At 41.2% G+C, this 12163-nt stretch overlaps 1 protein-coding gene across 1 annotated transcript in view; it reads right to left on the bottom strand.

The window, feature by feature from the left end:
- The window catches only part of LOC125883186 (uncharacterized), a 152452-nt gene extending 142109 nt beyond the window's left edge, over positions 1-10343 (bottom strand). Inside the window, exon 1 of the mRNA XM_049567406.1 lies at positions 10308-10343. The gene's annotated coding sequence lies outside the window, so the exon portion shown is untranslated. The remainder of the gene's footprint in view (positions 1-10307) is intronic.
- Positions 10344-12163: the final 1820 nt, after the last annotated feature.

Raw genomic sequence — 12163 nt, forward strand, 5'->3', positions numbered from 1 at the left:
GCAGCATATGAACAATTTGAACACAAAATAAATCAAAAATATGATGTGCAAAAAGCCAGTAAACCTCTGGGAAAATAAAATAATCATGCAAAGTCTATATGAATTAAGACATTCACATGTATGTTCACAGTGCCAGAGTTCCTCTTATTATTGCAAATTTAACAGAGGTACGTAATAGTGCAAAAAGTAACACAAGGACAATATTTCTAAGTAAAACACCATATTCCCTGCATTTTATTAGTGATGACAATGTAAGAGTTAACATTGGCATCAATCGGCCAACTTTTGTCCTATTGCCGATTATTCTCTAATGGCTATTATCGGCTGGCCGATAAATCGGTCGGGCCCTACATTCTACACAATTAAGAATGGAGCAAAACCAGATTGCAGCCGGAATGTGGTGCGGGGAATCCAGGTAGAAACCTTCCCAGTGTCTAGACCACAAGCTATCGGAGACATTTTTACACACGCATCTCCCGCAATGGATACACTTTTATCATTTTTTGTCATATTAATGTATGCAGCTGTCTGTGCCAGCAGAGTGCAAAGTTTTACAAATATCCAGACAAACTCTGCTCTGGTTTGTAATCCCACACAGACTCTACCAGGTAGTGTTGTACGGTATACCGGTACTAAAATAGTACCGCAGTACTAGAGTATTCCAAACGGTACTATACTGCAATTGGAAAATACCGGTACTTTTATTCAATTCATTAATTTAGTTCATTTATTTTACTCATTTATGCACACAAACGCCTTCCTTGTTCCTATTGGAGCACAGATTGCACAAGTGGTGTGTATGACAACACCTGTATCAACATCCGCAGCTGGCGCATGTGAAAAAAGACAAGAGAAAGTCTGCCTCGCAAAAGGAGACAACACGAGACAACACAAACTTGGTGGAACATTTGAGTTACCAAACCGTGACGTCTGTATGGAGGTACTGACCGAACCATGATTTTTTTGGTACCGTTACACCCCTACTATTTATTGTTCTAAAGGTTTGTATCCAAAAGGACTTTTCCTTAGGAAAAGTACTGAAGAGTATCAAAACGTATCGAAATTCATATTGGTATTGGTACCGAAACAAAGATTTTGGTATCGTGACAACACTACTACCAGGTGAGCTACCTGAAAATCACATATTTGTATTTTATTTTATTATCATATTTAGAGGGACTGAAGCACAAAAAAAGGTACCGTTGGGTGCCACTCCCAAAATCCAGGTACCAGTACCCGACCCTACTAACACTCACTCCAGTTACTAACTTACATAACTCCACAATGATTGTACTTTATGAAGCTGTATTGAAAGAGCTTGACAAGACACTATCATTTATTTTGCCCAGTGGACAGCCACATTACTGTACCTAAACGCATCTTCTCAATGCAACACCATCATAAACATTTTTTACAAAGTGGTCAAAATGAACCCATGAAGATTTAATATTTGTAAATCTTTTCTAGAGTCCCAGTAAAAGTCTAGTGCAAATCTACGGGCTGAGCAGAGGAACTAATGCATGTGTGCAGTGAGCTACACAACATGGACACAAACCAGGAGGAGAGAAAACCTTTTGGTATATGCACTGTGAGAACAACTTTCATTGTAATGAAGTCTGTAATAGCCTGCACTTAACAATTAACAGAAGCAGTACGCAGGCAAACTGCAGCTCGGAACAACAATAAACAAGTGTGACAGCAGATCAGCAGGGTTAGGAACAAGAGAGACAGTATGGTTTTCTAATTTAAACAAACGAACACAGCATGAAAACGGCCCAATTCCACCGACATACACATGGCAGCATAATAAACTGCAGCACTGAGGCAAATACACAAAGATGCATTGATTAGGGGTTAAATTCATCAATCAAAGATAAATATTTTGGTCCGTTTAGGACACTGAGCATCAAATCATAACTATCAAAAAGGTAACACATGTGGTAACCCGTTAAATTGTCTTGAAGCATCTGCAGAGCGCCAGACACTCAGCAGTCATCTAGTAAGCAGAACTGATCAGAACAGGCACGGCGATTCTACACACAGTGAGAGTTGACGGCTTGAGGTAAATGAAAGATGATGTGAGTGTGTATAGATTGTTTTGTCAGAGCGAAGATTCTGCAGATTCTCCGTAACGGGTGCCACGTTCGTTCTCCTTCCTCAGTCAGGTTGACATGTTGGAGACCCGACTGTGAAATAAGTTCAACAGCGAGATTAACAGAGATACAGCGGCAGGTGGGGAAGAAGACATAAATACTGAGAGGAGGAAAAAGAGGGTGAACCCTGAGCACGGAGGCAACACTGACAGTATGAGAGGTCTGGTTCCCACTGAGGCAAATGTTGTTTTGCAGAGAGTTGCAAAACACTGGCAAATTATGTTCCAGACAAATGCCTGTTGGTAGAATGAATAACTGTTACGATAGTGATGAATACTAAAAAAGAAGAAAGGAAAAAGGTAGAGCAAGTCACACGGACATTTTTATATTTAGTGGTATTAAATCAAACAGCAGAGTCTCACATTTGAGTTTTTGGAAGCTGGTTTTGTTGCCTTCCTGATGATGTGCTGAATCATTTATCAACGAGCAAAACTCGCAATTAATTTGTAATTGCAGCACCAGTTTCAAAAATGCTTAAATGACTGCATGTTACTCAGAGATGCACCAATTTATTGGCCGATATTCGCCGTGCTGACTGCCATCAACCTATTGGAAAATAAAATACCATTCACCGATGGCAGTGGCCGATGTTTTTTGCAGAGGTTAAATTTCAGGGCTCAAGAAAAATGGCGTCCCATCATCCCGGGAACAGTAGAAAACGTGTTTGGGTCGAACAGAGACCTTCCTTGGGATGGCATCAGGACAAAAGGACTTACTATCTATGCATCAGGGGCCGCACTCTGTTGTTACCCTGATCGTGCTCCATTGTGAGCAACAAATCAGCAGGAGGGGAGCTAGTTATCGTTAGCTGGTAGCTGGTAGCAGGTGGCCGGAACTAGCAGCTAACGGAGGTTGCGTTATGATGCATTCAAGCTCTATTTAGTAAAACACAAGTATTGGGTGAAGGTAAATTGTAACGTTCTCATGATTTGTTCAAATATGATCTTGTTAAATTTCGTTTTTGGTGAGAAACCTGAATAAAAACAGAAGGAGACATTTGTTGGTGTTATATATATATATATATATATATATATATGTATGGTATATAGCGAGAGAGCTATAAAGTAGATATTAAAGCAACACTTACCTTTCTGGAAATTTTACACTTTTCTTTGTTTAGGTTAAAATGCTATTAATAAGCTGATGACACACTAAAATGTAGTGAATTGCACCAGAGATAAAAACTCATAATTATACCATTCTCATATACAGTAGTTCTAAGAAAACTCCGCCAAGCGTCCTGTCTGTCTTCCCCACCTGGTTCTGTGAGACAACAAATAGGCTAGTAATGCTTGCGGCTAGCGATGCTTGTGGATATAAACTTTTCTCCATAACAATGGCAGACAAATGCAGACCACCGCTTCCACCTCCAGCCATTCCAACAGGGAAATGAGTTGGCATAAGAAAGAAAATAGCAGAAAAAGCTAACACTAAGAGCAAAGTCGATGCTGCAACAGCCAAAACTCACGTCAACATCGGCTCTGCTTTCGAGCGATGGCTAAAACTGATGCAGCTTCATCCTGAGCTAAAAAGGGACGAGATGGTCGCAGAGTTTCTCCTGGACAGGTTTTTTTTAGTTTGCATCAAATGTAACATAGGCTATAACGTTATATATATGACAACACAGCATCCAGTTGCTAACGGTTCGCTTACTGTAGCGTAACGTAGCCTGAGCCTCTGTATTATCTGTCTTGTTTGTTGCCAGTCACCAGTACTATCTAACGTTAGCCTTTACGTTATATTATAAAACTCATCAGTCATCACTGACCCCGGATAAGTATCAAAACTACAGGGTTGCGTTTGACTGTGCAGGACAGGTAACATTATGTTTAGTTTTCTTCTAATGTAAGATATAACGTTATATATGACAACACAGCATCCAGTTGCTGATGGCTAACGTTAGCCTACTGTAGCGTAGCCTCTGAAACATTAACGTTATCTTCCTTATGCGTTTCCACTTACTAGTAACGCTACGATGTAACGTTAGCACTGTAACCTTATTCTAAAACTCATCAATCATCACTGACTAAAACTCTGGTGTTGCGTTTGACTGACTTGGTTGTGACGTTACACTCACTCTCCTCTTCTGTGTATCTAACGTTACCTTGCCAACGCCTACGTCTATCATAGATGTAATGAGGACGTAATGGAGGAGGGGGGGGTAGGCCTTTGGAGAGAGGTGGAGTTGCAGGAGGAGGGTGATGGGACTGTGGAGGGAGGCGGGAGTTGTGGAAGTTCAGATTTTTTCCAGGTGCTGTGTGAAATGCAAGAAAGGTAAGAGTTGCTTTAAGAGGGAACACTGACACATATTAGGGATGCAGAGATAGTGAAACTGTGAGCACAAAGCTAATGCCCATGTTATTTTTGTTGTTGTTTATATAAATATAAAAAATATAAAAATATTTAAAAAAAAAACATAATAATAACTGAACTATTATAATGTCATTCAATCTTTAATTACATGACCTTTGAATGAGCACAAATTCAATCATAAACATTAATGAAACATCCTTTAATATAATCTTTCAAATGGAAAAACATCTTCAAAGAAGTAACTGTTTTAAAAAGTCTCTTTTACTTTATGTATCAAAATTCCGTCTCTAATATAAATTTTATATTGCTGTGAAAACATCAACAAATTTGTCCTTCAACAATTTATTCGAGTGTCTCTCCAAAAACAACATTTAACAAAATTAGATTTGAACACATCATGAGAGCGTTATAATTTACCTTTCTCTGATGATCATTTTTACCAAAGAGAGCTTGAACGCATCATAATTTAACTCAACCTCTGCTAGCAGTTAGTTCCGGTCACCTGCTGTAAACAGGTAGCTAACGTTAACTAGCTATCTGATGTCAACACAGATTGGTTGTTCGCAATGTTGTGTGATAAGGGAAACAAAATGTACGTCCCCTGCTGCATCGATAGTGAGTTTAGTGCAATCTTTTGTCCCAAGCCCAAGGCGTATTGGTGTTCCTAGTTTGGTGAGTTCAAGAGTCCTTCCTTTGATCAACCCAACTAAAGAGTTCAAGTAAAACAATAGATAAATAAATGAATAGTAGCTGGCATAAATGAGGCCCAGAGCCTTCCCACCAGGCAGGAGCAAACACCTTGTATCATCTGGTCGCTCTGATGGAGCTGGATTACATCCCTGCATGACAACTTAATGCGTCTCTAGTATGTGTAACAAAATTGGATTTCCTCTTCCCTCTCCAAAGCAGATTGCCAGGCGCATCACTTTCACTTGTCATATTTACATGCTTTAAAACTGTCAGTAAACACCTTGTCTCGCTTGTTCCCTATCCTGAAGCATTTCTGACAAGGATGTTACAATCTGAGCTGCCTGCCACCTGTTTGATTCAATTTATTTGTTTCCGTCGTGTCTAAACGCTTTATCTTATTCTCCCCCAGTGGATCGCACCAGGCGGAGGTGATGGCAGTGCGAGGCAGAGAGGAGGTTTTGGAGTCATGTGACGCGAACGCCAAGGAGAGGACATCACACGGGATGAATCATGGTACTGTGATGACGACAGTTGTACTCATGGCCTGGACTGAGAGGGTTATTTCCAGCCCGCCTTTAACCTTTCCATGCAGGTGCTGAGATTTCTGACCTTTCCACCATGCGGCTCCCCGCTGCCTTTGAGTGCTTCTGATAGTTATGGAGTGGAGCTCTCGAGCATGTGTGTGTGTGGGGAAAATGCACTTTTGTTGTTTTTAAGCATGTGCTTGTGTGTTTCAGCCGTGCGATAGTGTGCGTGCGTGTGCAGTGTTGACTCTGTGGGTGCTGCGAAGCCGTTCCTGGTCTCGTGCAGGAAACTCGATTTGACACGAGCATAGTGAAGATTACCTGTGTCCAGACAGTTATTGCCTTACAGACAATAAGAACCGCCATCACTCACTTTTAAAGGTCAACGTGCTGAAACAAGGGGCTCCGCCGGGCCGGAAATAACCTTACAAAAGACCCACAGGGGAGAAAGGGAAGCGAGGTGAAGGTGAGGAGATACAGAGATGGAGAGATGGTGGGTGTCTAACCCCAACACAGCGGGTGTCTATCAACCCACTAACCTCCGACCTGGCTTTACCTCCACCTGCTTCAGCCGACCTCTCTTTGTCTTTCCTTGCATCCAGCGGTCAGGTCAAAGCTTTGGATTTTCCCAGCTTTCCTTGTGATGCCTGATTCCTGACGTTGGGTTTTCAGCTTTCAACTAAGGATGTCCTGATGAGGGGTTTGTTTTTTGTCTATATAACAATCCTGTCTTCTGTTATTACCACTGATATATCGGCGTATGTCGGCCAACATATAACAACAAACTGCAGTACAGAAAATAATGTCAGTAGCAGCAGTGGGCAATTTTGTTATTTTATTTTTAAATCCATCCACCCAATCCAAATCCATCCGAAAAGTCCAGCTCAGTGCATATTTTGATAACCAAATACATGGGACCAATTATACCACAGAGTTTTAAACCTGCATTAGCTGTCTTGTTGGATTTTTAGCCAATGGAAATGTTGTGAATACAACATTAATATATCGCCCTGTTTCTGTACAATTTACTAGTTATTTAAAGGAATACTTCATCTCGCCAGTGATCATTTGTATGTCAGTTATTTCCCCCGTGTTGCCTTGAATTTATTAGGAAAACATTTTTCTCGCATGCCTTCAGTGAACGAAGAATCCAAAAACTGAGAAATTTCTTGATGAATTGAAGTAAATGGGGGCCAAGATTAACAACTGTGAAACTATTATATATTACAACATTTGTTTACAAACTCTGACACAGCTTGTGCAGTATAATCCAAATCTTATTTATCCAGGTGTTTGCTCAGTATTTCTCAAACAGACAGCCCTTTCCGACTCAATGCTCTCTTCGAAGCTAGACTTTCAGTTCTGATTTGCAGCTTTTCAGGTTCATTTTGTGGCTGAATATAATTTGTAGCTTCTTAAAATATGAATGAGGATAGTGATAGTTAGATACTGGCTACAGCTGCATCTGTAGTAGTGATGAAACGGTGACAAACATTAAACCAGCATCAGATGGACTGTGTTCATAACCAAAACGCCACAACAAGCACATACACAGTGAGCAGCAACAGCGACCCACCTTCAAAAACAGAGGCCTCGGTAAGGACGGAGCACCTGCTGCTTGCAAGCAAACACACCGTCTGCGGCCATTTTGATTTGACCAGTGGACTTCACTACAAGCTGATTGGCTGTTGAAACAGGTGACGTTCTCCAACCAGCTGCCGCCGATTCGACCAGCGGAGTTGCAGCTGACACCATCAGTCTGCTTGAGTCGAGCTCAGACCGGCCAGTTCACACTGCTGAAACTTTTTTCTGCAACATTCTAAAACGGTTTCGTCTCGTCGCAAATCTTTGGTCTGAACTGGGCTTTAAATACAAGGTTTGAGCAAAAATAGATGTGTTTGAGAAGTACTGAGCATACGACTGGATAAATGAGACTTGGATTATACTGAGGGAGTTGTGTGAGCGTTTGTAAATGGATCTTTTGATATAGTTTAGACCCCTATGACTTCAATTCATCCAGAATTTTTTCCATTTTTGGATAATTTGTTCACCCTGTAGGCATTAGATCGTAACAAAGAGTAGGTGATTGATATACATATGGTCATTTGGTGGGGTGAAGTATTCCTTTAGTAACTGGAGAGAGGACTGTTAGTAACTGCAGGGAGGTTTGGGCAGTATTTAAACAGCCTCTCTATTCTCCCAGGATGAGCAAAATACTGAAAGTACAAATAAAATGTTCACCCCTAACAGCAACACAACAGCCTGTCATCCTCAACCAGCACATTTTTACTCCAGCAGAGATAACGTAAAGCAGCTCTGCTCGCTCATTAGCTGAAATTTCTGGCTGTAATTTGTTTGTGTCACTCGACTGTTGTTCAATGAATCAGAAACACAAGCGCCACCTGTTTAATGAAACACAGTGTGGTATTTGTGACAGCCAGCGTGCCTGAAGCACAGTGGTTTGTAGTGAAGAAAGGATCAGAGAGCTTTTAAATAGTCAAAACCAAGTGTTGAACATGCAGTGATCAGCTTGGGACATCACTACTGCTGTGTCTGTTGAGATATGGTCTTTTTCAGCCGATACCGATCACCGATAATTACCTGCTTCTCATGGCTGACAGCCAATATAATAACCAATAACTTCACATTTTTGTCTTTTAAAAAGGAGTATATAACCTGAGCTGTTGATTCACCTCAATGTAGCATCACATGGCGAGTGGTTGTTCATAAGTTTAACAAGAGCTGAGCTTTTTAAAAGCTCGATGTTGGATGTTAGCCACTGCTGCTAATTAGCTCGTGCTAACAATCTGGAGACGGTACTTCAGTGCTGTGTCTAACCGGTGTCGGGCAATCGGTGATTAGACCTCTGGAACTGTGAAAGACGTCCACACCGTGACATGTTTTGCCCTCCCGACAGCGTGCTGCAGTTGCTGTTCTTCTTCTCTGTGTTTATTGGCGGCCGCAAACCAAGTGTAAAAGTACATGTGCCGCCACAGACTGTGTCGGGTATGTAGATGCTGCACTTGTTAAGTCAATGAAAGCAGTCTGACCTCATATAATCTGCGCTATTTATCGGCTATAACTTTAATGATCCGAAGAATGCATGATTATAAAAATGTCCCATTATCAGCCCAATATATATCGTGCATCCTTCATCTTTATGGATCAAACTAACTTGGTATATGAAAGAAAAATACAAATCTTTTAAATGTAAAGTGACAAATACAAAATATCTGAACAAAATAAGGCACAAATATTGTATTAAATAAAACAGAAGCAACAGTAAACTCTGGTTGAAACTATTCTCCTTATTCTGATACTAGTGCTCAACACTTCGGAGCTAGATCTCTGTTCCTACCAAAATACAGTTTCCTGCCCCTCCTACCACCCACCCACATACACGCACACTCACACACACACACACACTTACAACTACACACAGCTACACACAGCCATGCAAAATCAATACGTCTTTCAGCAGGCTGCTGTTGTGGCTTGAATGTGAATAAACAGTCGTATATTTCAGCGGAGGATCGATAGGTGCAGACAGATGAATGGCATACAAAGACACCTCTGAACAGGACAGAGAGACCTGTGTGTGTGTGTGTGTGTGTGTGTGTGTGAGTGTGAGAGAGAGAGAGAGATAGTGCTCCCGCTCCCCTCGTCTCTCTCTCTCTTGCCGTAACTCAGTGTCTCTCCCCCTCCTGTGTCCACCTGCTCTTTCACTCTCTGAGGATCAATAGGTGTGATGGATTTGAGACAGGTACCACACACTGGAGACGCACGCTATCAAACAACAACACTTCCTATTCAGGCCCATTTCAATCACTCTCTGCCAGTCATAACTTGTTTTCTCGCGCCGTTAAGGCCGCTGCCCTGCTTCACACTCCGCGATCAGCCTGCTTGATTTCCACCTTCCGACACAACGTTTATACACACGCTCGCACCTCGCACTCGCACAGAGGTTGAACCCCTGACATTTGAGTGTGTTTTTGTGAAGTTCGCCGCGCTGTGTGTCTGTCTATCAGAGGACGGCAGTGACTCTTCAGACAATGGCCTGCCGACGTTAATCGATTATATCTGTGGTGCCAGGCGACAGAGGCGCAAAGGTCCGGGCTTACAGCTGTGCACTCCTGACTGTCTTACACACAAACACACACACACATACACAAACACACTTGACAAGACAGGTATTTCAAATGCACAAGATGTGAAGATGTCTGGGTTTGACTGATGTGCAATTTTGAAAGCTGTGTCAATATTTAGCATTGTTGCAGCAGCTCTGCGATCTAAACATTTGCAGATTTAAAGCAACTGTTTGACATGTGTTGAAATACACTTATGACCTACCGAGACTTTGACGAGAAAATCGATACAGTGGTTTCTATACATTGATTTATTTGCGGCAGCCCGCCACAATATCAACACTGACTACTAGATTTTCTTTTAATTTAAAATATGATGGCCGAAAAATTCATTTTGAAAAATCCAGGAAAGGAAGAGGGAGCAAGACAGTGCATGGTCGCAGGGGAGACATGTGACCGGATTATCATAGTCAATAAAAACGCAGCACAGTAATGATACAGACATTTTATACCCCAGATGGATAAAACATGGACCTACCAACCTGATCTCACTCCAAAGTCGTCACAAACCGGCGCTTGGTCAGTGACTTCTGCCGTTGACAGTGACAAAAAAAGCCGTCCTTTCACGTCAACATGTTATGTGGCTGGTTGCCGTTATTGTTTAATGGGTCCGGTGGCGTCAAAGGGAAACCTGGCAGGACAGAAACAAAAGTTAGGCGGCAGAAGTCCGAGTAGGGCGAGTGGGAGGGGTGGCGGATGGGTCCAACAACCATCGACTTTCACCCGAGAACCTGCTGTTCACTTCCTGTTTGATTGTAAAGCCAAACCCTATTCTTTTTTCCTAAACCCAAACACTTTTGTTGGTTGTTGAAGGAAAAAAAAACATCAATTTGCGGTGTTGTACCGACGAAGTGTTTTTATTTTGAAAGAGACTGTGTGTAAACGTTAAATTTCCTGTGAAAACTGTGAAGTGTATTTTAAAAGAAGACAATGCATGCAGAACAGGCAGAACTTGACACGGCGTCCCAGAACGTCAACAACCAACACACCCAGGGTACCTTGGACGTCAAATCTGAACATGGAAAGTCCATGACCAAACATTAATATGTGACAAGGTCGGACTGAGAATGTGTTGGTCCTACTGATGCACATTTAGCCCATTCTGGACCATTCATTTGAGTTAGCCATCCCGTCAGCTGAGACTCAGTCTGCTGTGTAGTTCATACAGTCGGCTACACTTCACTGATAAACCAGAGAATTATAATGTAACATTGGGATTGATGATTTAAGAAAGTTTTTTGCTGCCCCCAAGTGGCCACAAAGAGAATACCACAACTAGAATCTAAGCGACACGCTGGTATACACCACTTAAATTTGTATAGGATAACTATAATGTGTGTATGGGTAAAGGTATAGATAAATATAAATATAATACAGCCAGTTAGCTTAGCTCTGTATAAATACTGAGAGCAAACAGCTTCTCTTGCTCTGTACAGAGGTAACAAAATCCAACACATGTGAAGCTTACTTACTCACACCTTATATTTACTTTCTTTTTGTTTTTTGTGCATATTTGAGAGGCTTATTATCACATTAATCATGTTTGGATTTATTGCAAATGTAAATATATGCAGTCAGTCCAACAAATAATCGGAAGAGGGTTCAGGAAACACTTAATTTATACATTTGGCTACCGTTCATGTTGGTTTCAATTGCATAAAGCTACGAGAAATACTATTTTCATGTCTAATTTTTTTAACATGTCAATATTTGTATTAAATTATCTGTCTGTATTGCACTAAAAGTTAGTAAGAACTCATTGTGATTTCTCAAAGCTGTAAGTGACATCTTCAAATTGATCATTTTGTCGAACCACGGTTTACCCAACCATTCAACTTATTTGTGGCAGCCTGTCAATTGAAACGCTTTCAGCTTTCATTGCGCTGGATCTAAAAGTCTGCATTCACTCTCAACAGCTGCTCCTCTCATCCATCGGTCTGATCAGATCAGCTCTGATCAGATCAACTGACTGAATATTTGATGTTCGTAGTGTTATACATTCTATGCAGTCTTGATTGGGGCATTTGCATATATAAATGCTCTAAATCTACTTCTTCAAGCAAATTGTAGAGCGAATAACTAAACAAAAAAATGATGGCTGGTAAAAATGTTGAATGAGAAACCACAAGTCGCAGTGGCTGATTAGCAAAACAGTTCATGACAAGCCCTGGATGTATGTGAACCTGAAAAGTTGATTCCTGAATGTAGAGAAAAAGTTTCTGAACCTAGAGCTGTTGTTGTTGCAATAAATCAAAGTCCAGCCAAAAAAACGTTGGTCTTCGAAATTCACCGGAAACACAGTGGAAATAATTTTAATGTTTCCTTCATTATCTCTTGC

Source organism: Epinephelus fuscoguttatus, linkage group LG22, assembly GCF_011397635.1.
Source record: "Epinephelus fuscoguttatus linkage group LG22, E.fuscoguttatus.final_Chr_v1".
NCBI lineage: Eukaryota > Metazoa > Chordata > Actinopteri > Perciformes > Serranidae > Epinephelus > Epinephelus fuscoguttatus.